The 23125-nt window shown below is 30.1% G+C and overlaps 1 protein-coding gene across 4 annotated transcripts in view; it reads left to right on the top strand.

The window, feature by feature from the left end:
- LOC132746986 (histamine H2 receptor-like) overlaps positions 1–23125 on the top strand; it is a 176295-nt gene that overhangs the window by 111445 nt on the left and 41725 nt on the right. For 3 of the 4 annotated variants that reach the window (XR_009628069.1, XM_060736300.1, XM_060736293.1), the window contains 2 exons: positions 5266–5329; positions 20203–20277. The gene's annotated coding sequence lies outside the window, so the exon portion shown is untranslated. The remainder of the gene's footprint in view (positions 1–5265; positions 5330–20202; positions 20278–23125) is intronic. The other variant, XM_060736303.1, reaches the window with a different exon arrangement.

The raw sequence follows: 23125 nt of genomic DNA, 5'->3' as shown, positions 1-23125 counted from the left end.
ACAATGTGCATCAAAATCAGAACTACAAGTAAGCAAAAACGCTAGGATACTTTCGACAATTGTATTCATATTGCCTGTGAACAACCAATGATGATGGTCTTAATGAATGTCTCTTTTCATAGTGTATGACTTGATAGATAGACCGAATCTGCCATTTTATTATTTTCAAATCAAATCAGAATTTCTGAACAGAGAGAGAATATTTTAAGACCCTAACGATGAAACCGGAGTTGGGATGGGCGAATAAATTTTTGATTCTTTACTACAAAAAATTCACGACAATCTTAAAGTGACTATGGAAACCTTTTAGGGCTTTAGCAATACAATTAATAAAGACGGAAATTAAAGGAGAGAAAGTTAGGTCATTCGAGAGGACTCTGAGTATATGTTATGGCCAACCATCACCAGTAAAGGCTTGCGCATCGGGCGAATGTTTGATTGGCGTTCACTTTCTTAAGAAACGGTTATGTACTAAAGGTATTGTGTTCACTTAGCTGCTAAGAGAACGAACGTACAATCCACTGTACACCATTAGGAAGTTTTAGACATCGAAAATAATTGGAATCAACACTTGGTATGACTTCTTCCTCATGCATACAAGTATCTAAACTGTCAAATGTTTTTACCTTAAAGCTATCGATAACACGTGAGTGTAAGCATATGTTATGTTCTGTTTGTTTCACTTGAGTTTCATCTTTGTTTACTTATTGTTCATTTGAATGCGGTTTGCCAAAGCTTATCTATGTATATATTGCTTACTTCTAAAGTAAGATTTCAAGTATGTGCACAATCTGTCTTCATCATGTGCAGTGGTTAAGTGAACAACTCTTGAATCAATCACGCCCTTTAGGATTTTCAATTTAAAGTATGAATTTTGTTTTCAGATTTTAAAACCATTGACTGTCTTCCATCATCATGTTATTTTTAAGTGTTTGGTTGCGGTTTTAAAATTTGTTTAAAGTTGACACTTCTCTACATGATAACGTGAAGTTCGAAAAAGCTCAGGGTCCAATTTTAGAGATTTACTTTTAGTCTTCCTATCACAAAGTAATAGCTCATACCCATTAACTGGTCAATTAATTTCATGCTGTACTTTACTTTCATTTAAGAGTCTATTTTCACACTTGTCTTATGTAATTACTTTAAAAACACATGTTATTATTACTTGAATACAGTCTTGTTTAAACAATTATGACGTTCTTTATTCTCTTGTTTCTGGCATGTTAATAGAAGAAAATTATCAGTTTCTAGAAGCAAGTTTTAATTCGTTTCCGTCTACTTTATTTTCAAGATGTATGCATTTCACTCTTACTTAAAAGAAACAAGCATGCAAAATACGAATTAAATTGCAGCACAAATTGCTTATTTTGTCATCAAAAGATATTGATACCCGACAGTAATTGAACGGTATGTCGGGAAAAGTTTCAAAATCGTTTCTATTCTTAATAAATGCTTCAGTCGAATTATCAATATTATCATTGTACTGATCTTTGGTGTGTCTTGTCATTTATGCTAGTTTTTACTTTTTCTTTAATCATGTTTTTATTTTTTTTATTTATTTATTCTTTAGACATATACAATAATGCATAATTATTTACTATATTAATGAATATTCTCAAACTTGCCTCATACTTAAAACTAATGTTGAATTTATTTACGAGTTGTACCTGTGAAGATAGGTATTTAGGAAAAATACATGATGAAAGTGGAAAGGTGTACATGATCATTTAATCAATTTCAGACTGCTTTAGTTGAATTTTGATGTGAGCTGAACAGGTTTACGCAATTGTGTATAATAGTGTGCAACGTAGATGCAAAAATTCTCTAAAATATTGATTTTTAAGTACCGTTCAAAGACTCTGATCATTGATATTTAATTTTATAACATCGAACTATATTAAAATTTTCTAAGTTTTGAATGTAGATATGTTTTAACAAACAGTCATTTTGTAACAAGCTTCCATGGCACAAAGAATGCATACCTATATGTTCATATAGTCCGAGAAAAGCAAAGTATTGACGGATTATCAAGATATCTAAGTCATGTAACGTCTTGGTTTATATTCAGGAAGGGTTTTACATGCACTTTGCTGTTGTTCAAAGTGTATGAAAGTATCTTTGACATCGATTTTTTTAAAAACATTTTCATCGAAACTATTTCTTATTAAAAATTGCTCATTAACACCAGTCGGAAACTGACGAAACAATATACAAATATTAAATTTAAAAGTACAAGCAAGGGTAAAGTAATTCAGCCAAAACCAGAATGCATGGCTTTGCCAAACTTTATCATGTTTACCATTTCGCAGTCTCTGCAATTATTGGGATTGCCTAAATGAAAATTTGCATTATCTGGCTTTAAAACGTTTCCTGGTGTTTTAGATGCAATAAAATAATGATACTGTAATCATTTGTAATCAATACGTGTTATATTGATGTCTTAATATATGAAAATGGAACATTTATAGAGGATGGGTGGGAAGCTTTTCTTTCAGGTTCAAGTTTTAAAGTTTCAAGGATGTAACATTTACATCTGGAAACGAACCAGTAAGGAAGTCAAATTTAAAATATACCTGAGAAAGAATGACATGCGCTTGTATACAGGAAATGTTGCATTTATTTCACTTCACGCAACAGCCAAAAGGCATTTGCTTTAGAAGAAGTCGATAACATATATGAGATATGATATTATTATTCTGATAGCATTGCTTTTGGAAACTTACTGGTCCAAAATAAGTACAAACCGAGTACATTGAAGATGTATTGTCATTTGTTAAGTGCATTGCTTATTAGAAATTATTAATTTGTTAATCAATCTGTTCACTAAACAACACCTTCAATATCTTACCCAATCACGATTGGTCTATACAATCATATTTATTATACATATGAACTATATTTTGACAACTGATACTGACTGTTTCACAGTTATCTCAGCTTTATCTATAGTGTTTTAACATTTGTAATGGATTACTGTATCAGAATAAAGGCGTTGTATTGCCATGGCATTTGCTTAGCGTTGTGTGTTATGGTTTTGATATTAACAGTTATTTAAACAATACAATTATCTAAAAATAGCCATGTTCTGCATTTGTCCTTTCGAAAATTAAGTATAGCAAACTTTGTACAGTTGTTTTCTTTTTTACACTTTTGGTCGTATTCATTGCAATTTTGATATTTTAAATATCAAATGATTATGCCACATACTTCTCTATAAAATATTGTAACGGTCTTTGAATTTACGGATCTCTTTGTTTGCTTTCTTTCGTCCGTCTGATCAGCAAATTGTGCAGTCTGAAAATGAAATACAATTTAATGTAAAAAGAATTAACACACACAAATCATAGAAGAAAGGTCTCAGCGTTCATTTTATTATATAAAGAGACGGCTAAAGGACATGAATGTCGAAGCATTGCATCAATCAATTAACATTTTTCATGACGTTATTGCACAATTGACGTGTCCTGCTTTGGATTTGGATCTGTAAATTAGTGCTTGGAATGGTTTTAGTAAAGTTCTAAAATGTCATCCACAAAGTTAATGTGATGTAAACTTTCCCACACAGGTTGTTTGAAATTAAGAGGTGTTTTTTCATGAAGGTGAAACATGATAGTGCATAAAGAAGATATGATTTTCTCTCAAATGCTCTCAAAGTTGTTCAAGTAGAGTTGGCAAACATTTTATATCTGTCTTTCGAGTAATTCAACAAATTATTTGACTCTTTGGTCCAATGTAATAACATATTATTCGTTCGATTTAACCTTTAAGTTCACCCAAAATACCACATTATTCTGCTCTTGCAAAGAATTTGAAATCTTATTATCTATGTGAAGTACGTTGCAAAATAATGTGAATAAGTTCGTAATTTCTTTTGATAAAACAAGGTAACTTTAAGATTTTCGTGGTGGATATTAGTACGGTTATTTTCTGTTTAGATATATTTTTGTTTATACTTTGTTCGTATAGTTAAGAAATTTACTCAGTAGTCTGCTTATGTTCTAGAAGCATAAGAAATATTTTCAATATCTCAAAATGCATCGACCCTAAGTGTTACGAACTTAAATAATATATAAAGTCTTCAGTCAGTTAAATGTGAATTAATCAAGCAGTGTACCATCGATTCATTGTGCTACTGATTAAAGAGCTTGAACTACTGAACTAACATATAAGAGACTTATATATATGTACATTAAGATAAAATATATGTTGTTCTCATTTCCAACGTATATGTACACGTTGTATTATTTTATAACAAATAAATCGATCTTATGATCTCGAAACTTTAAAAATAAAATGTATACATGTTTTAATAATATTTAAATATCCATAACAAAATCTATAGTTATGCCCAGGTCAATACCTTATTGATTAAAATTCCAATATTTGACTTATTATAATTCTGTTTCAAAATGCTCCCAAAATTGATTTTGATTTTTATTTCAATTTCCTCATATAATTCCTTCGCAATACCGGAAAGAAAATCTTGACTGACAAGAAAATTGAATTTGGATGTATAATAGATTTTAATTTTGTAACTTTTTGTTAATTTAGTATTCTCGCTTAAATATTTAACACTTTGGTTAAATTACAAATAATTTTGCATTGATTTAGATTTTAACATTGCATTAATGTGTTGTTCTTAATAACATAGTTTGTAGAACATTTTATCAAGTTCCTATAAAATTGCAAAGTTAAAGTTTAAATGTGTTTTGAATTGCGCTTAGACCATATCTTACACAAAAAGTTTTAGGCATTCTTGTGATAAAAAATATTTTATAAATATATTTAAAATAAATGTATTATTTTATATGAAATGATCAGGTTTTTTGTCAATGTTCGGAAAAAAAGGAAATGTCCCCCCAGGAAATTTGCATCACAGAACCATATTGATGATAATAATAAACTCTTTTATTTTACAAAGGTGGCTTATTAGGACATTACATCAAAACATCACATGAAGCATAAAATGCAAAATCTAAGTAAATTTACATCTTATTCATTAAAAGAAACAGACATAATATTATGATAGCTTTATATTAGTAGCATTATGTTGATAGCATCATAATTATTGATAGCAAGAACATTGTTTATAAATTATCGTGAAGCGACTGTGATGTTCATGCGTATTGCACATCTTAAGCTTAAATGTCAGTATAATTTATCGCTATTAATTATTTTGAAGGTATAAACGTAATACTATTTATATTTTATTTGTTGGTGTTTTATTCGCCCATTGATTACACAATATACATTATATCATTTCAGATAGACATTGGAAATAAAGAAGTTTATGGGCTTTGGTATTCTCCGTCCTAACGAGTAAAGTAAAGTAAGTTTATTTTTCTCATTTCATTTTATAAGAATATAACAAAAACGTAACAGAAATGTCAAAATGATAACGATTTCTACTTTCGCAAGAATGCTCTACCTGTCAAGGCAAGAGTGGTGCCACAGTTAAATGTTTGATCTAAGCATCATTGACGGATTAATTTCAAAATTGCGGAATCAAGGGTTCTCGATTCGTCAAGTAGTGTCATAAATTACATTTAAGTTGAAACGTGTTCAGCGGAGATAATACAAACATGCAAAATATAATTGCACTTTAATTGGGAACACAATTAAAATGTGTATATTGCATCTGTGAATATTTGACCCGTACTCCAACTCATAATATTGTTTCTGGATATAAGGTATCATTTTATTCAATACATTTAATATTGAGAACTGAAAACTGCGTCAAATTCTTCAACAAAGTTGGTGCTTTGGGTATGAGAGATGTTACATTTTACACAGTCGCTCAAGAAAAGAGTCAATAAAAACCAAATTTACCCTTTTAAATTTACAGATTACCTAGCTTATTGTTCTTGAGATATCTTCCCTTTCAAATAATTTAGATATTTAACTGTAGAAAAATATTATTATGACTTATTCATACTAAATGCAATGAAATTCTGTTTTTTAAGGCTGGTTTATAATTGTTTTGTTATATCTTTATAAAAAGTATAGACATGGATGTGCTTGAATACGTTTTTGCTTTAAATAAAAATCATACATTTTTCTTTCCTTTTCAATATAATCCAAGTTAAAAGAAGGATATGTTTCCTGATATCTTTTACAATTCTACAAACATTTCAAGCATATTTATAGTGTTAATATCTCAAAGATTAATGTGTTAAGCCGCCTTTTTCATAGAATCATCGCCGTATGAAAATAAACTCATGTTAGGATCACCTTTGAAGTAGATAAGGTAAATAAACAAACCACAATAAAATACAATTTTTCTGTAAACATATTGGAATGAAACGCAGTTCTAGAGATTTATGAGAGAACCTTTTAATCCTCAGACATTAAAAATATGTTCATGTGATATCATGAAGCAATAAATAACAAATCTCAGCATGTTTATAATTTCGGATAGGATATATTCAAGAATGAAAATCAATCTTATTGAAATTTTATGCATGACGTACCTGTTCGAAGCTTGCAAATTTAAACAAACCTTGAAAACATTTAGGTAACGATTTTATTAATGGTGAATGGTTTAATAATCCATGATGATTTTTTTTCACATTTGCTTCATGACAAAACATAACAATGCAACATAACGAAATTATAAAAGAATTTTGGTCTAAATGCGCACTACACAAGAAGCGTCTTTTTTTCTAATTTGAAAATAACCGCTCGAGCACGTAGGCCCCATATAACTGTTGGATTGAATCCCGTAAAGGGATGCAATGAATAGGGATGCAATGAATTTATTCTACTAGAATACAGAAGGTCTGTGGCTCTAGCAAGTGGCACCTGTGGCTTTCCCTAATAAGTTTAATAGGAAAATCCTTTTACAGTCTTTACAGTGCCGGTAAAACTTACGACAAAGAAAAACATCCCTCATTTGATGTATTTGTTCTGTTTTACAAACAAATTTATTGAGATGGAGATTTACATTTTCTCACACAAACACTGTGTAATGTATACTTTGCCATTTTTTAAGGTTTCACCTTTTGCATTTACGTGATGTGACGGAGTTGCCATGTTCAATCTTAGAAAATAAATAACACTTGAATTATTTTAGTAAAAATATATAAAAATAAAGCTACAAACAATTTTACCTGACCATGTTGCAAAGGCGTGCAGCATAAGGTATTAAAGGTAAAGTGTTAATTGATGCCGGCTTGGCTTGGCAAGAAAAAGATTTATTTTCAAACCTTATCAAATTTGATTTGGATTAAGTTTTGTATCTTTTTACATAATTCATTGGAATTCATATTTCAAGCCTTGAATATTATTCATACTTTTCAGATAAGAGTTGACGTTTTTAATGATCCTTTGACCCAATATATTTAACTTGTGGCTCAAAACTGTCTTACATTAAGATAAGTAAGATATACTTGTCTGTACTTACAAATGCCACGCCTTTTTTAGCAAAAGGTACTATATCAGAAACGTTTTTTTTTTTTTATTAATTTGCTTTTTATTAAATTATCGTGTTTGTCTTCCGGTCGATAATGTACTATTTTGATTATTATTTTATATCATCTATGTATAATTACAATTAAATCTTGTCATCATTATAAGATTTTGTTACAAAAGATATATTTTTCAGATATTTACTAATATATTAGATAGGATATACATGTATTACATGTAAAGATATTACATGTATATATTAGCAATAAAATATGATTATACTGAACATAGAATATACATGTACAAGTAGAAACAAAATCCCTGGATGTACGGAGACAGACTAAATTTTTATCATAACCGTAATTTTAGAGTATTGGGTCCTTTTGCAGTTTGTCAGTTTTATTGAGCAAATAATATGTAATAATATCAAATAGTTTTTTTAGGGTTTTTTTGTATGTTTTGATAACAGTCTCATAATAATAGGAACTTTGAGATACGTTCATATACATTTGTATTTGAGTTGAAAGTACGCGGAAGCATTGAATAGTTACATGTAGAAGAGATCGTTATGAAGCTCACATGATTTATGTTATCCACGGACGTATGAATACAATTTAAATTGTCTTTAATATTTCATATTTTATAAGTATTTGAAGAAGATTTAACAACATATATTTATCATTATGCATTTGCTACTATATCTAACAGCTTCTGCATATTACACAATAAATATAAGACAGGTTTATCGAAATAAAACATGACACCTGTCAAAAAGTTACGTTTGCCAACAGTAATAATAATCAACAACAAAAAAATTATTGACGTTTTTACGTTTACATTTTCTCTTGAGTATTAATTTTGTTTCTATTCTAATAAAGCCATATCAAAGAACAGAAGATGAAAACAAATTGTGCTACCAATTTTTCGATGAAGCAATAACATCGCTAAGCCTACGAAATACAGGATTTTAAAAATTTTGTTAAAGCATGTTCTCATGCTTTTTGTTTGCTTTTATTTTATATTAATCAATTGTTTACATGCCTTAAATAACAGGGACAAATTTTGATAGAACTCCCTCCTGTTATGACCATAATACTATAACAAATTTGTGGTCATACAGTTTGTTGTTTTTTGTTTTCTTTTTTCTTTTTTTTTTTGGGGGGGGGGGTATTTCTTTAATTCCCCCTATTTCATCTTATGTCAATTATTACTTAAGAGAATCATTTTTAAATTGATTAAATTTCAATGAATAATTTTATTGTTTAAGCGCCATCGATAGAGTTTGTCTTATTATCAGTGCATTTATATCACAATCATTTAAACGGTTGTCGGTACCTGATTTGAAACAAAACTGTGAGTTTTAATTTCAATATTGGAGTTGTATCGCCTATCAAGCTGTTACCTCTTGCAAATGTAATTTCTTTAACTTAAATTGATTTTTTTTTCTCTTGCGATTAAATGCCAATAAATGCACACAAATGGGAATTTAGAATGCCTTAAATGGCGAAGCTGCAAGTTGTGGGTGTCAGAGATGGAAGCAAATTGACGTAACTTTATCAAGTGTGATATTTAAACAGTGTTGTGAAAACGGTTCTTGTAATCTATTTTAAGGACCTCCTCCGCACGTTATTACATTAAATGATATAATGTCTATTACAAACGATGATCTCTGTGGTTTTAACATTGAATATACTTATTTTATATCAATAAAATGATAAGATATGTTCCTGGGATCATTTGATAATATATTTTATGTACTGAGATAACACAGGGCAACAACCTTTCAAATTAGACTTGAAGTAAAAATGTTCTGGGTATTGAGCATCAAAATTAAAAATCTTTTTGTTGAATTCTAAGGCGTTCCGTTTTGGCCAGCGCGTTTTCTCGGAGATAATTCGATTGCACAACGTTTGTTTCGGTACGATGGTGACAGAATGATGGTTACAATACGATTTACTGTAGCCATCGTACTATCGCTCATTGCCATCGTATTGTCAACATCGTACATTCGTACTTTGCACTTTCAGTTCTCAGGGAAAATGCGCTGGCCAAAACGGAACGCCTTAGAATTCGATTCAGATTTATTTCATAATATTTTTATTCAAGTTTAAGATTTTATTAAACAAAGGATAAACAATACATGTGGTAGATAATCTATTGTGTACAGAATATGCACGTTTATATGTTTGCAAATTTTAACCCATTTTACATGTATATGCATTTTCGATAGATTCAAGTCTACAAATATCAATAGTATGTAAAGGCTAAAATGAATAAGAGTTTTTGCCGGTGTTGTATATTGATATAGAAGATGATATATATTGATGCTAGATTTGGTCTTCTGACAGACAGCTGTAAACAAATTACTTCAACATGAATTAGTCTGCATATAAATTAGCATTATGTCTAGAAAGTTCTCGTTTGTTGATATTTTTATGCAAATTTAGGGTACACAGTTATGATTTATGGACATTTTAGTGATTGTAGAACGTTGAAATATTGACCAAAACAAATATTATAATCATATTGTATCCATGGTATTACATGATTTAAAAAGCAAGCATGCACTCTAAGATTTCCCAGTGATTAACCTACTGAATATGCTGATTCCTGTCTTGGCAATTTAAGGCTGGAGATAAAAATAACAACAACAATGTTATAAATAAAATTTATTGTATTCATAGTGTCCGTGCATGCGCGCGCGCGCGTGGGGGATAGGTGTGGCATAATAAGCTGCACGTCATTAATTATTGAGTAAAAACGAAGGCAAAGTTGTAGAAACCGTGTAACTATGTGATTAGGTTTAACAAAGTAATAATTATTCGGCTCAAAACACGTCTAAAATACTTTATACTTTGCTTTCCTAGCGGGTTTTTTCGTAGATATCAGCAAATTTTAATGTTTATAGATAACTCAAGCCCGTTAACTTCATGTTGTTTATTGTGGAATCGTTCAAGTTTAAGACTTTTCGGTTCAAGATAATTTTCCAATTCATGGCTTTTTATAGAGACATTAATTAAGTTGTTAAAAACTTAGATTACTAAGGCGTCGTCAAGCAAACGCATATTAACAATCTCTATTTACAATATATTTTAGTGATTTATCACATATCTTAAAACAGATAATGAAAGACATGGCAATGTGGATATTATATATGCTTTATATATATGTACTTTCTATGTAAATATTTTAATATATTACTTAATCTGAGCAGAGCCTGACGATTTATTGGAGAAAATTCTTACAAGCTGTTCAAGACGTTTTCATTCCTTACAATTACATTTTTTATGAAATGAAATAAAGTTCTGTAAATAGATTCGTCATTTTAGATGTAATATACTTGTATGGATATATTGTAAAATGAAAATATAGGTGAAACTGTATGTCTTTTTTTTTTAAACTTGTCATAGAATTACAATCTTTCCTATCATATTATTGTATGAACGCAACTCTGTAACATAATTTTAAAAACAATGTCATGTTATATTGCTTAACAAATCGCCCCGTTAATTTACCAGTCTGCAAAACTTTTTGTCCGATTCGTTTTAATACGCTTAACGTTTGTTTACAGGTCTGATTTGAGAAAAATAAGATGGATAACAAATTTCAAATAGGTTACCGCAAATATTTAATAAATTTGTTAATGAGCTTGTACTTGTCTTAATTATTTCGTACATACTTTTATATAGATAGATCTGTGATGATGTTTTGCGCATCTGTCGAAACATCGCAATGAAGCGTGTATTAATTTCGACTTAAGAGAACATGATCAACAAAATAATCACATTTGAATTTTGTGTAATATAAATTTAATGTTACATGAATTAAATAAATATGTTTGGGATACCTTATGATAAGATTGTGATGATTTTAATACGTTAATCATATATAAGTTAAGATTTTAACACTATATCAGTAAAAGCTGTCTGTAAAACCAGCTGTAAGATTCTTTAGAGGTGTTTACGATAGCAACTGTTTTAATGAATTTATCAATATCAGTGTTATATTGAAAATTACTGTACTATTGGATGAAAACAGGTAAATAGAGAAATAGGAATCCCTAAAGAAAATCAAAAAGGCAAAATTGAAAATGTTGCAGGCTCGGTTTGATTAAACTGGTGGATATCTAATTTCATTTATAAGCTTTTACATTCATTACATGATAGTACTCAGCCGTTAATCAGTCAACTTTATTGTAAAGAATAAAATCTAAAGTATCAATTAAAACATATTTACTTAAGGCGTAGGTATCCTATAATATGCTTTTGATAATCTGAAATATCATTGAGAGAGACTAGATTATAAAGGATTCCTTGACACTCGATGAGAGACATTAAAGAAACACTTGTAGCAATAAAGGCAAATAGAAATTATTATGATCATACAGACAAGGGATGTAATTGATAATCCATTTGATCAGTATGAATGACACTTTAACTCATATTTTAGAACCTTAATACATTAAATGAAATAAAAAATTTTAATCTATATAGGTTAACGTACCCTACTGAATTAATTAAATATCAACACATGTATTACATCGTTCTTACCCGGAACGTTTGTTCCCTTTTATACAGCTATTATATACAATAATGACCACCGCCATACACTCTGAAGAAAAAAGGCCGGTTATTAACCAAGTCCGAGGGATGATGTCATAACAGATTCTACATATCAAACAAACCGGGCTAAAATTAAAATAAGATTTACTATACTTAGAACATTTTACCCATAATTGATGAATAATGCATACAAAATTGAATACCTTTATGAAATTGTCGTATAAATCCGTTTAGATTTTTTCTAAATATCTTTTCAAAAACATATTATGACCGTGGTAAAGTTATTTTGTCAACACTGCGAATGCATTTAAATGAAAGATTCTTACTGTCATAAAGCTTAATGTATATCTGAAACATCTGAACGGAAGACCAAAGGCATTAAATATAAGTTAAAACTTCAATTTTGACATAGGATTATGTACAAATATTCAAACAATGTAAATCCAAGTTTGATTTAAACTGCATATTTTTTTTCCATTTTACTCTGATAGAGCATCATTATTTTGTTACGTAGAACTAATTACAAAACAAAACAAAAAACATAAAAATGATAATGGATCCGATTCAAGGACAGAAAAATGAAAGGATAAATATTCTTTCATAAATATAAACAGCTCAGCATGTGAAGGTTCATTTTGATAAATTCAATACGTATCAAGACTTAGATTCGACATTATATTTTTAAGTTATTCAACTCAAATAAGTGTTGTCAAGTTTTATTTAGTATCGATAACGATTTACAATTTGTTTTGGGATTTTGTTTTATCTACGCAATTGGTTTGGTTCACACGTGTTATAATTTAAGAAATAAGTGCTTTTGGAAACATCAATTCACTTTAATACGTTTTAAAGTTCTGGTATAAATTCAAGTCTAAAAGTTCTAAGTTAATGTCTTTGGTCTTTATCTTGTAATGGATGAAACTAATGAGGTGTTCTTGCTCGTTGTGTATATTTACCTAGAAGATGATATATTGAGTAATTTCCCTACTGCTTATTTTGGTCTTCTGACAGACAGCTATAAACAAATTACTTCAACATGAATTATTCTTCATATAGATTTACATTTTGCCTAGAAAGTCCTCATTTGTTGATATTTTACTGTATATTTAGGATAAACTGTTATGATTTATATACATTTTAGCGTTTGTAGAAGAATAATATATTGCGCAAAACTAAAAACTTAATCTAACTTTATCTATGGTTTAATTAGTTTGATCTTATTTGCAATTTTTTCAAATGAATAAACAACATGATATGGTGATTCCTATCCTGCAAAGATACAGTTAAGCATTTCTATGGATAACCGACGTATGTTGAGTCACATCTTGCATTTTCAATAGATAACTGCAAACATACTCTTTAAGTTTTTTAATAGATAACTGACATGAGTCTTACCTTGCAAACATACTCTTAAGTTTTCAAATGATAACTGACATGATATGTAGAGTCTAATCTGGCAAACATACTCTTAAGTTTTAAATTGATAACTGACATGATATGTAGAGTCTTATCTGACAAACATACTCTTAAGGTTTAAATAGATAACTGACATGATATGTAGAGTCTTATCTTGCGAACATACTCTAAAGTTTTTCAATAGATAACTGACAAGATATGTAGAGTCTTATTTTGCAAACATACTTTAAAGTTTTTCAAATGATAACTGACATGATATGTAGAGTCTTATCTTGCATACATACTCTTAAGTTTTTCAATAGATAACTGACATTTTATGTTGAGTCATATCGTGGTTGTTCACACGTAAAGATTAAAACACTTTAAAGAACACTTTCTTCTGAAAAAAATACTTCTAATTGAGGGGAACTCTTTTCGCAAAATTTGCTGCAAGTCAACCTTTATTGAAGAAAAGAAAACTGAAATGTTCATTGTGGGATTTGCTTGTAATTTATTCTAACAAGAATAAATGGTTCAAAAGCAAACAGGTATATGATATTTGAAACTGTGCTTGCATAAAGGAATTCTAATGTAGATATTTGTTAATGTTTCTAGTTACATTATTATAACTCAAGCCCATCTATTTGTATTTAAATAATATACTTTAAAAATATGTCTGTTTAAAATAATTTGCCAAATGAGTTTTTTTATAACACTATCTTAAAGTCATGGGCATGGATGCCCAATATATCAATAAAAAACTATTTCACAAGACTTTAGTCATTAATCATGAAGTCTTCAAATGGAAAAAAGAAAAAGTCATCTGGTTATTGACATCTTATAAATGGATATTATAATATAAAATATCAGTTACATTTTGTTGATAATATAATATCAATTACAGTTTTGTTTTCTATGAAAAACAAACTAATTGAGGATAAAAATATAACTTTAAGTCATGATGCTTTGCACTTAGTATTTCTTTAGTTTAAAATAAATTTGGTAACAATTTATGAAGGTTGGCTATATTTAATCCTTTTTTATTTGAAAGTTGTCAATAACATATAATATTGTCCCTGGTGATTTTTTAACTGGTCAAGACATTATTGACCAGGTTAATACTGTAATTGAAAACCTTGAACAAGGACTTCAGTCGCAAAGTGACATCGACGGTCTTTATTCTGAGTGGTGTAGTATTATTAAACACAATATGTATAAAGATGTGCCATACAAATCTGTGTCGGGTGTTACTGTACATAAGAAATTTAAGCAAGGTAAACCTTGGTGGTCACCTGATCTTACAAATCTATGGAATGTTATGTGTTTTGCCGAACGTAAATGGTTAAAATGTGTAGCAAGAAATGAAAAGTTGAAACTAAAATCTGAATTTGTACAAGCCCGGAAACATTTTGACCGTGAAGTGCAAAAAGCAAAACGTCTATACTGGTATACAATGCAAAATGAGCTCTTAGATGATTGCAATGTTAACCAGTCTAAATTTTGGCAATCTATAGGTAAAATTGGAATAGGCCATAGTAAACTAATAATATACCTATGCAAGTAGTTTATGATAATGGCACTACCTCTTCGTCTGTTTCTGATATATTATCTAAATGGAAACATGATTTTAGTTCCGTATTTAACAGTACCATTAACAATGTAAACAATGATCAGACTATTAATGATGATCAGATAAATGAGAGTGATGCTATACAAGAGTCATTTAATAACCAGATATCTATACTAGAAGTTAAAAATGCGATAGACAAAGCTAAACTTAAAAAGGCGACTGATTTTGATAAGATTCCTTCTGAGGTCTTAAAAAATGGCACGACTGTTGTATTTTTACACGCTTTATTTAATGTCTGTTTTGATAAAGGTATAGTACCTTCTGTTTGGAACAAATGCCTAATCAATCAAATACCAAAGTCATCAACTGCAGATGGTAGGGATCCTTTATCATATAGGGGTATATCCTTGACATGTTCTATGTATAAGTTATATTGTAACATTTTACATGATAGATTGAGTTCATGGTCTGAAGCCAATAACATTATTGTTGATGAACAGAACGGCTTCCGAAGGAAAAGAAGCACAACTGATCACATTTCATCTCTTGTTAACCTAATTGATACTAGGAAGAAAATGAAAAAAAGTACTTTTACAGCCTTTATCGATTTTCGTAAAGCTTATGACCTAATCAATCGTTCTAAGTTGTGGAGTCGATTACAAGTTACTGGTGTTTGTGGCAAAATGTTACGAGCCATTAAGTCTTTATATTCATCTTTAGCATCATGTGTTAGAATTAACTCGTTCACTACTGACTGGTTTTGACGTCCACTGTGGCTTACGTCAAGGCTGTGTTTTATCACCTTTACTTTTTAATCTTTATATCAATGATCTTGCGTTGTATTTAAAGTCTCTTAATATTGGTGTAACAATTGATGATGAAATTTTATGTATACTTTTGTATGCTGATGATATTGTGCTACTTGCGGAAACCGAGCGTGACTTACAATGTTTATCAAATGGTCTACACGATTGGTGTAGTATAAACGACATGTCAATAAATACAAGCAAGAGTAACATTGTTTCATTTCGCCCAGAAACCTGTACTAGATCAGATTTTGTCTTTAAAATTTGGTCATGATACGTTAAGTTATGCTGGATAAATACAAATATTTGGGAATCGTTTTGCATGAGCATGTCGATTTTAATGTTACAGCTAGGATGGTGGCACAAAGCGCTAGCCGTGCGTTAGGCTTACTGATAGCCAAGTGTAAGTTAGTTGGAGGGGTTCCTCATAGCGTTTTTACTAAATTGTATGATTCTGTTGTATGGCCCGTTATTGCGTATGGGGCTTCCTTATGGGGTCATAAGTCATATTCTTGCATAAATGCTGTCCATAATCGAGCTATGAGATTCTTCCTTTGGGTGGGAAAATATACGCCCAATGTAGCAGTTTCAGGAGATATGGGTTGGGTCCCCCCTTTGGTCCGGCAATGGAAATCAGTGGCCACTTTTTGGGCGCGCCTTTCCCAAACAAATACTTGTAGACTAAATAAACGGATTGAACTTTGGTCGTTGACAAAAGGTGCTCCTCAATGTAAAAATTGGTTTTATCATGTCCAAAAGCAATGGAATGATTTAAATCTTGGTATGTTTTGCGACTTGTCTTCACCCATTGCTAAAACTTCCTTTGTGCGCCAGGTTGAATCTTTGACTATGGAGAGATTTAAGGCTGAATGGATCCGTTCGATTAATTGTACAGTGGGTCCGTCAGGTAGGGGTCTGAATAAACTGAGAACCTATAGAACGTTTAAGCAGAAACATTTTTCAGAAGAGTATTGTAAAATGATCTTACCCCCTAGACATAGGTCAGCGTTTTGTAAATTTAGGTGTGGGTAGCCCCTATTCGTATCGAAACGGGTAGGTACGAAAATCTGAGATTAGATGACCGCCACTGTCCTTTTTGTAATGTACTTGAAGATGAACAGCATGTTATATTAGACTGCCCAGTATATGATGATTTTAGATCAGAATTACTCTCTAAGGCTGTGTTGCACGAACCTTCTTTTATTAATTTTAGCAAAGACAACCAACTTGCATTTTTGTTCTCTAGTCAACCATTAGTCATAAAATGTGCCAAAACCTGTTTTAATATTCTTCAACGTCGTCAATCTTACTTGTGTAAATGATATATTTATATAGAACATGCTATGTTTTTTATATTTTTTTTATGTTTTGATGTATGTGTTTTATTTATTTTTATTTTTTTTTCTTATTTTGAAATAAAAAAAATAGCGACTGTTTTTTTTAAATCATATAAATAATAAAATGTATATTTCTTTCCATTAAATTTATAGTATTCTGTACTGTGTAGTTAGTTTATTATTTATAATTGGATATAATTTTATGATTAGTATGATATTTTTTTATCGTGTTATTATAAAATTAATGTTTTACTAGTCTCTTATAATTCAATGATTGAATGGTCATGTACTTTTCTGTGTTTTATGTTTGCTTATGAATTTTATTTGTGTATGTACATGAATGAGACTTAAATAAATAAATAAATACAGATTCAATACGTTATGGTTAACCAAACAAATTGTTTTTCAGTTTTAGTTTTATTTCAGTTTTATTTATTTGCATAATCAGGCCTCCGGCCCATACACATATATATATACAACATTATAATTTACATCTAATTATGAAGCATGAAGTCAAGGATTAACAATGACAAATTTCAGTTTATAATACCAATCTAACATAATATAATTTATATTGATATAAAAACACATAAATTCCTCTCAATAGGCTTACAATATCATCTGTTATTTAATAATGCTTGATACTTAAACAGAATCGAACTTTGCTTATAATGTATAATATCTAATGAACATGTGTACGCCTCATAGAATATAAGAAATACGATAACCTGCAATGAGAGAGCATGATAAACCAAATGGAAAATCAAAACACTGACAGAAAGTCTTCTCTTTTTTAAAAGAGTAATTAATAAACATGGCTAAATTTCTTATAAACATTTGTACTGGTCACATGACATCAGCCTGTAATATGTATCCAAAGTAGGATTATTAATAAACATTGATTGGTATGAATTTTCCCCTGATTTCAGAATAAAGAGGACATATAAGAACAAAATGAAACTCATCTCGATAACGGTTTCACAATAAGGACAGAAACGGAAGTCTCTTGGAATATTCTTATGTCTACCCTGTTCAATCATTAAATTATGACATGAACTACGAAATTTAGCCATACTAGATCTAAACTTTTCAACATCAAGTATTGCAATATATTTTTCTAGATTATAATTTTTGTTTAAAACTGTATATAACTATATAATTTACTACTAGATCGGCACCGAGCAGTCCAATTTTGAATATACTGATCTTTCAACCTTTGTACATATTGCTTTTTGCAAAAAAGTTTTTTGTTTATTACTTTTTGTTTTCCCATGCATATCCAAACCCATTTGAATAAAGAATTGTTTTTTACATCTGTTGCCCAATTTGTGTGCCCTACACTATCATAATGAACAAGCATTTCATAGCAAAGTTTTACATACCTATTTCTTGGTAAATCAAGCAAACGTAACCAATACTTAATACATCGTTTTGCTGAATAAATATGCATTGGGAATCTGCCTAAATCACCTAATATTGCATCATTACATGCATTTGTTTGTACTTTTAAGACTCTTTTACAGGCATAATTTTGTACAATTTCTATACACTGTGGTTGTTTCATTCCCCATAATTCTGCCCCATATAGCAGCACAGATGAAACCTTAGAATCAAATATTTTGAAAAATGTATTTGTAGATAGACATGAAAAACTTTGAAATGAACAAATTGTATGAATGCGTCGAAAATGAATAACTTATTAAATCGCCCTAGTATCTAGCAGTAAGCATCCACTATTACTGCAGGCTTATCGTCTATTTATAACACACATCAAGATCAGATTAGAGAAAAAACTACTTGGATAACGAGTTCTAGATAGGTTACCGCAATCACGTACATGTATAAGTAATTGATTTGCTAATGAGCTTGCTTTGATAATTTCATAAATGCTTTTATTTGATTGTATAAAATATCGTAATTATAAAATGACGGTCTACGTGTATCTATCGCAACATCGCAAAGAAGCATGTATTGATAATGACTTTGGACCAAATGATAAAATAATAAATAAATTTGAATTATGTGTAATATGAAATTAATGATATATGAATTAAATAAATATGTTTAGGATACCTTATGATAAGATTGAGATGTTTTTAATAAGTTTATCATATATAAGTTAAGATTTGAACATTATATCAGTAATAGCTGTCTGTGAACCAGCTGTAAGATTCTATAGAGGTGTTTACGATAACAACTGTCTTAATGAATTTATCAATATCAGTGTAATATTGAAAATTACTGTATTATGGGATGAAACCGGATAATAATTATAAAGTGTTATCATATTGTGAACAGATGACATAACCTTGAAAAAAAAACATGTAGAATGTTTTATATAAAACCCAATCATTCTGCACGTTCAAATTTGTTATGTCGCTTTTCATTGGAAAATTGTATAATTATATTAATAATATACACGGCTGATGTAAATTTTTGAAGTTATTTCTTCTTTTTTCTTCTCTTATTAAGGAAGTTGTCTGTATTTTAAATTCGTTATAAAGATTCCTGACATGTTATATGTCCGTATTTGAACGATTGTAATATAACCTCCGTCATGCGGCTTGGTATACTGCATAGTTTTCGTATAAACATATATATTTGCTTAGCTTAATCATAATTTGATTATAAACACTAATTTAAAAAGTAATGTTCTAAGTTATTATGTTCACATGGTTGTAGCATTCAAAATGTATAGAGGACAAAAATGTGTTTAGGGAGATAATTTACTTACACAAGTGACTTTTAATCAATTAAATATGCTCTAAATTGTGCCACATTTTCATGACCTCGGCCATTAAAATATACATGTACTTGAGATAAAGGGTGTTAACCCCCACTAGTTTAAAGAGTTCGGTTGAATGCCATGACAAGGCAAATCTTTCTAATCCAGTTAAATGCTTGTGCCGTAAGAAAGAAAGGTTATGTATTCCTATGATTAATTATGCATAAATTAAACCTACTAAAATATTTGGAAAACTTCAATGCCTATAATTATTTTAATTTAAGCGTTTGAGATTATCATTATACAATATGATAGCAATAAAGGCATGGCTGAAGTATCCTTTTGTTGTAATTATCTTAATTAGCCTTTTGATTATATTTTAGTTATCTTTTCGTTTCAGTTTGGTACTGTCTACTTGAAACAAGGAAATTTGCATATTGAATTCATCCTAATTTTTCATACGGATTTATTTGAAGTAAGTAGTAATTTCTCTTACGTTAAGATTGCAGTTATTTGGTCAAAAGAACATAGTCATTTGTGTAACAAAATACACATGTTACTTAGATAATACCGCATTATATGTATTCATGTACAGCACAATATGTGTATTCACATATATCTTTTTTGCTTAATAATTACAATATGATCATACTGAACAGATATTGTCTTCGGAAAAAAAGTTGCAAAGATGTTTCTTACTGTAGTATACTTCTAAATACAAATTCAATAGGGCAGTAATTCAATTTAGATTAAGTATATCAACTCATTGGTACAACATACAAACCAATAAATTTGAGGTGTCAATATATGTACGTTTTCTTTTATAAGAACAGTGAATAACTAATATCATTGAATGATATTGCATTCACTTCGTGATATTTAAAGTACCTAGTCGATCATCAGTCAACGTTGATTTGAAGATTATATACACGTAATATCAATAACATAATTGAGCTGCGTCATGACAAAACCAACATAGTGGGTTTGCGCATTCTGATCAGGATCCATGCTGTTCGCTATCAGTTTCTCTACTTGTAATAGGATTGGTAAGCGAACAGCATGGATCCTGATTAGAATGCGCGGATGCGCACGCTGGTCTGGAACCATGCTGGTCGCAAACCCACTATGTTGGTTTTGTCGTGACGCGGCTCAATTACTATAGTTATCCTTGTATGGTTAAATTCATTGATCTGATAAACACATGTAATACAAATACTTTGAATAAATAAGCAATATTTTGTAACAAATCATTTTGTATCAGAAAGGGGAGCAGTTTTAGAATCTGTCCACAGCAAAATCCATGTTTTAAAATCCTAACCCTAACCCATAACCCTCTAAACTGTAACCCTAACCCACAGCATTAGCCCTTAACCTAACCTTAACCGAGTGATTTTGTTGAGAAATTTAAATATTCAAAATATAATAATTTGTAAAATTATAATGTTAAAGATACCCTGATAATACCAAATGTTAAATTTGTATGTTTGTATTTTCACTATCGCTGTATTTACTAGTTATGCTGTATATTTGTGAAACGACGAAGAACTGTTATGTTCAAGCATATTGAATAATAAAATCTAATCTGTTTTGATGAATTAAAACCAAGATTACTTTAAGGTGTTAGTAATATATATAGTAGTGTTTAATTAAAGATATCACTCAGCGAAACTAGATTTTGAAAGAGTTATTTCAAGAGTTGTCGAGTCTCGAGGAGGCATTTAAGAAAACACTGGTAGAAAAGCAAATGAGCCGCGTCACGACAAAACCAACATAATGGGTTGGCGACCAGCATGGATCCAGACCAGCCTGCGCACCCGCGCAGTCTGATAAGGGTCCATGCTGTTCGCTATCAGTTTCTCTACTTGTAATACGGTTTGTAAGCGAACAGCATGGATCCTGATCAGACTGCGCGGATGCGCAGGCTGGTCTGGATCCATGCTGGTCGCAAACACACTATGTTGGTTTTGTCGTGACGTGGCTCAAATATTCAGACAAAAACATGATTATTTGTAAGAGATACATGATGTGATATGTGTAAATGACGCTGATACTAATAACGTAGAACCTTAATGTAGGATTCGAATTGTGGTTTTCTATTAAGCTATTAGGACAATTATGTTCACATATATGTACAACGACTATTAGTGTCTGTTATTTTTCTTTTCTATCACAAATGTTTGCTTCACTTTCTTTCGGTTAGTTGATTTAAAAATATATTAAGCTCAAATTACATGGTAAAGCTATTGATTATAGCTACATAGTCTCTATGTTAGAGTAAAATAGATTACTTTTAAATCACACATAGTAGAAACATCATGTTAAAAAATCTACAGTTTACAATGTATGAATACAAAGTATCATTAAAAACTGTCTTTTTTAAGGGACAACCTTAACATTAACTGTAATAAGAAATGTAGCTTCCGATGTGAATAGTTTGTTCATATATTTTAAATAAATTTCTGCAGTTAGCAAAGTATATCTTTAATAATGTAATCCTGGCTTTGTCTTACAAAACAAAAATTGAGTTTATCATAAAACGCTGATTATATTTAATATTATTGTAAAAAAGGAAATTATATATTTCATTTTACCTTTGGCATATAAACCAAGATAAAAATGGTATGTTGCTTTTACTACCTAAACAACATTTAAAACCTGTTTTAATGTCAATATTCCAAAATATTAAGCCTTGATCCGCCTTTATTTACAGCAGTCTATGGCTTATGAAAATATACCGGAGATAAAATCTCTTTTGAAGCAGATAAAATAAATAAAGCAACGAAAACATTTTTTACACTTTTTGTAGTATAAAGTAAATATTTTGAAATGAAAGCAAGACCCTAATGATTAATGGGAAAATAACCAAATTATAAGATAGTAATTAATCCGTTCACTTGATCTAGAAGATATAGAGGGAAATACAGATACAGTAGCATGTTGATATGATACAAGTAAATCTGAATGAAGACTTATGTCTTAGCTTCCACTGAAATCTTTGACGATCTGAATTTTGTTAACCGCATATATGAACAAAACAAGACCATTGTTTCTATTTTGCACAGACATATATAGAGGATATTGAATGAGTGTAGATTCAATACTGAATTTTTTGAACGTGTTACCGTTTTTTATCACACATCCGTGCCGATTTTGCGACTCCGTAAATATGGTATTGCACGGCCGTGCATATATTTTGACGTGACGTCATTAGCGTTATACAAACATAGTGTAAAGACGCGCTAAATGTTAGCGTTATACTATAGGCGCGTCAATGAAAAATGACTCTTATTTCACTTTAAACGGTCTTTATTTTTGGTATGTGA

This window comes from Ruditapes philippinarum, unplaced genomic scaffold, assembly GCF_026571515.1.
Source record: "Ruditapes philippinarum isolate M1 unplaced genomic scaffold, ASM2657151v2 ctg404_1_1_1_1, whole genome shotgun sequence".
In the NCBI taxonomy this organism is placed as follows: domain Eukaryota; kingdom Metazoa; phylum Mollusca; class Bivalvia; order Venerida; family Veneridae; genus Ruditapes; species Ruditapes philippinarum.
The sequence above is the reverse complement of the archived record's forward strand: the minus strand, read 5'-3'. Positions and strand labels throughout refer to the sequence as shown.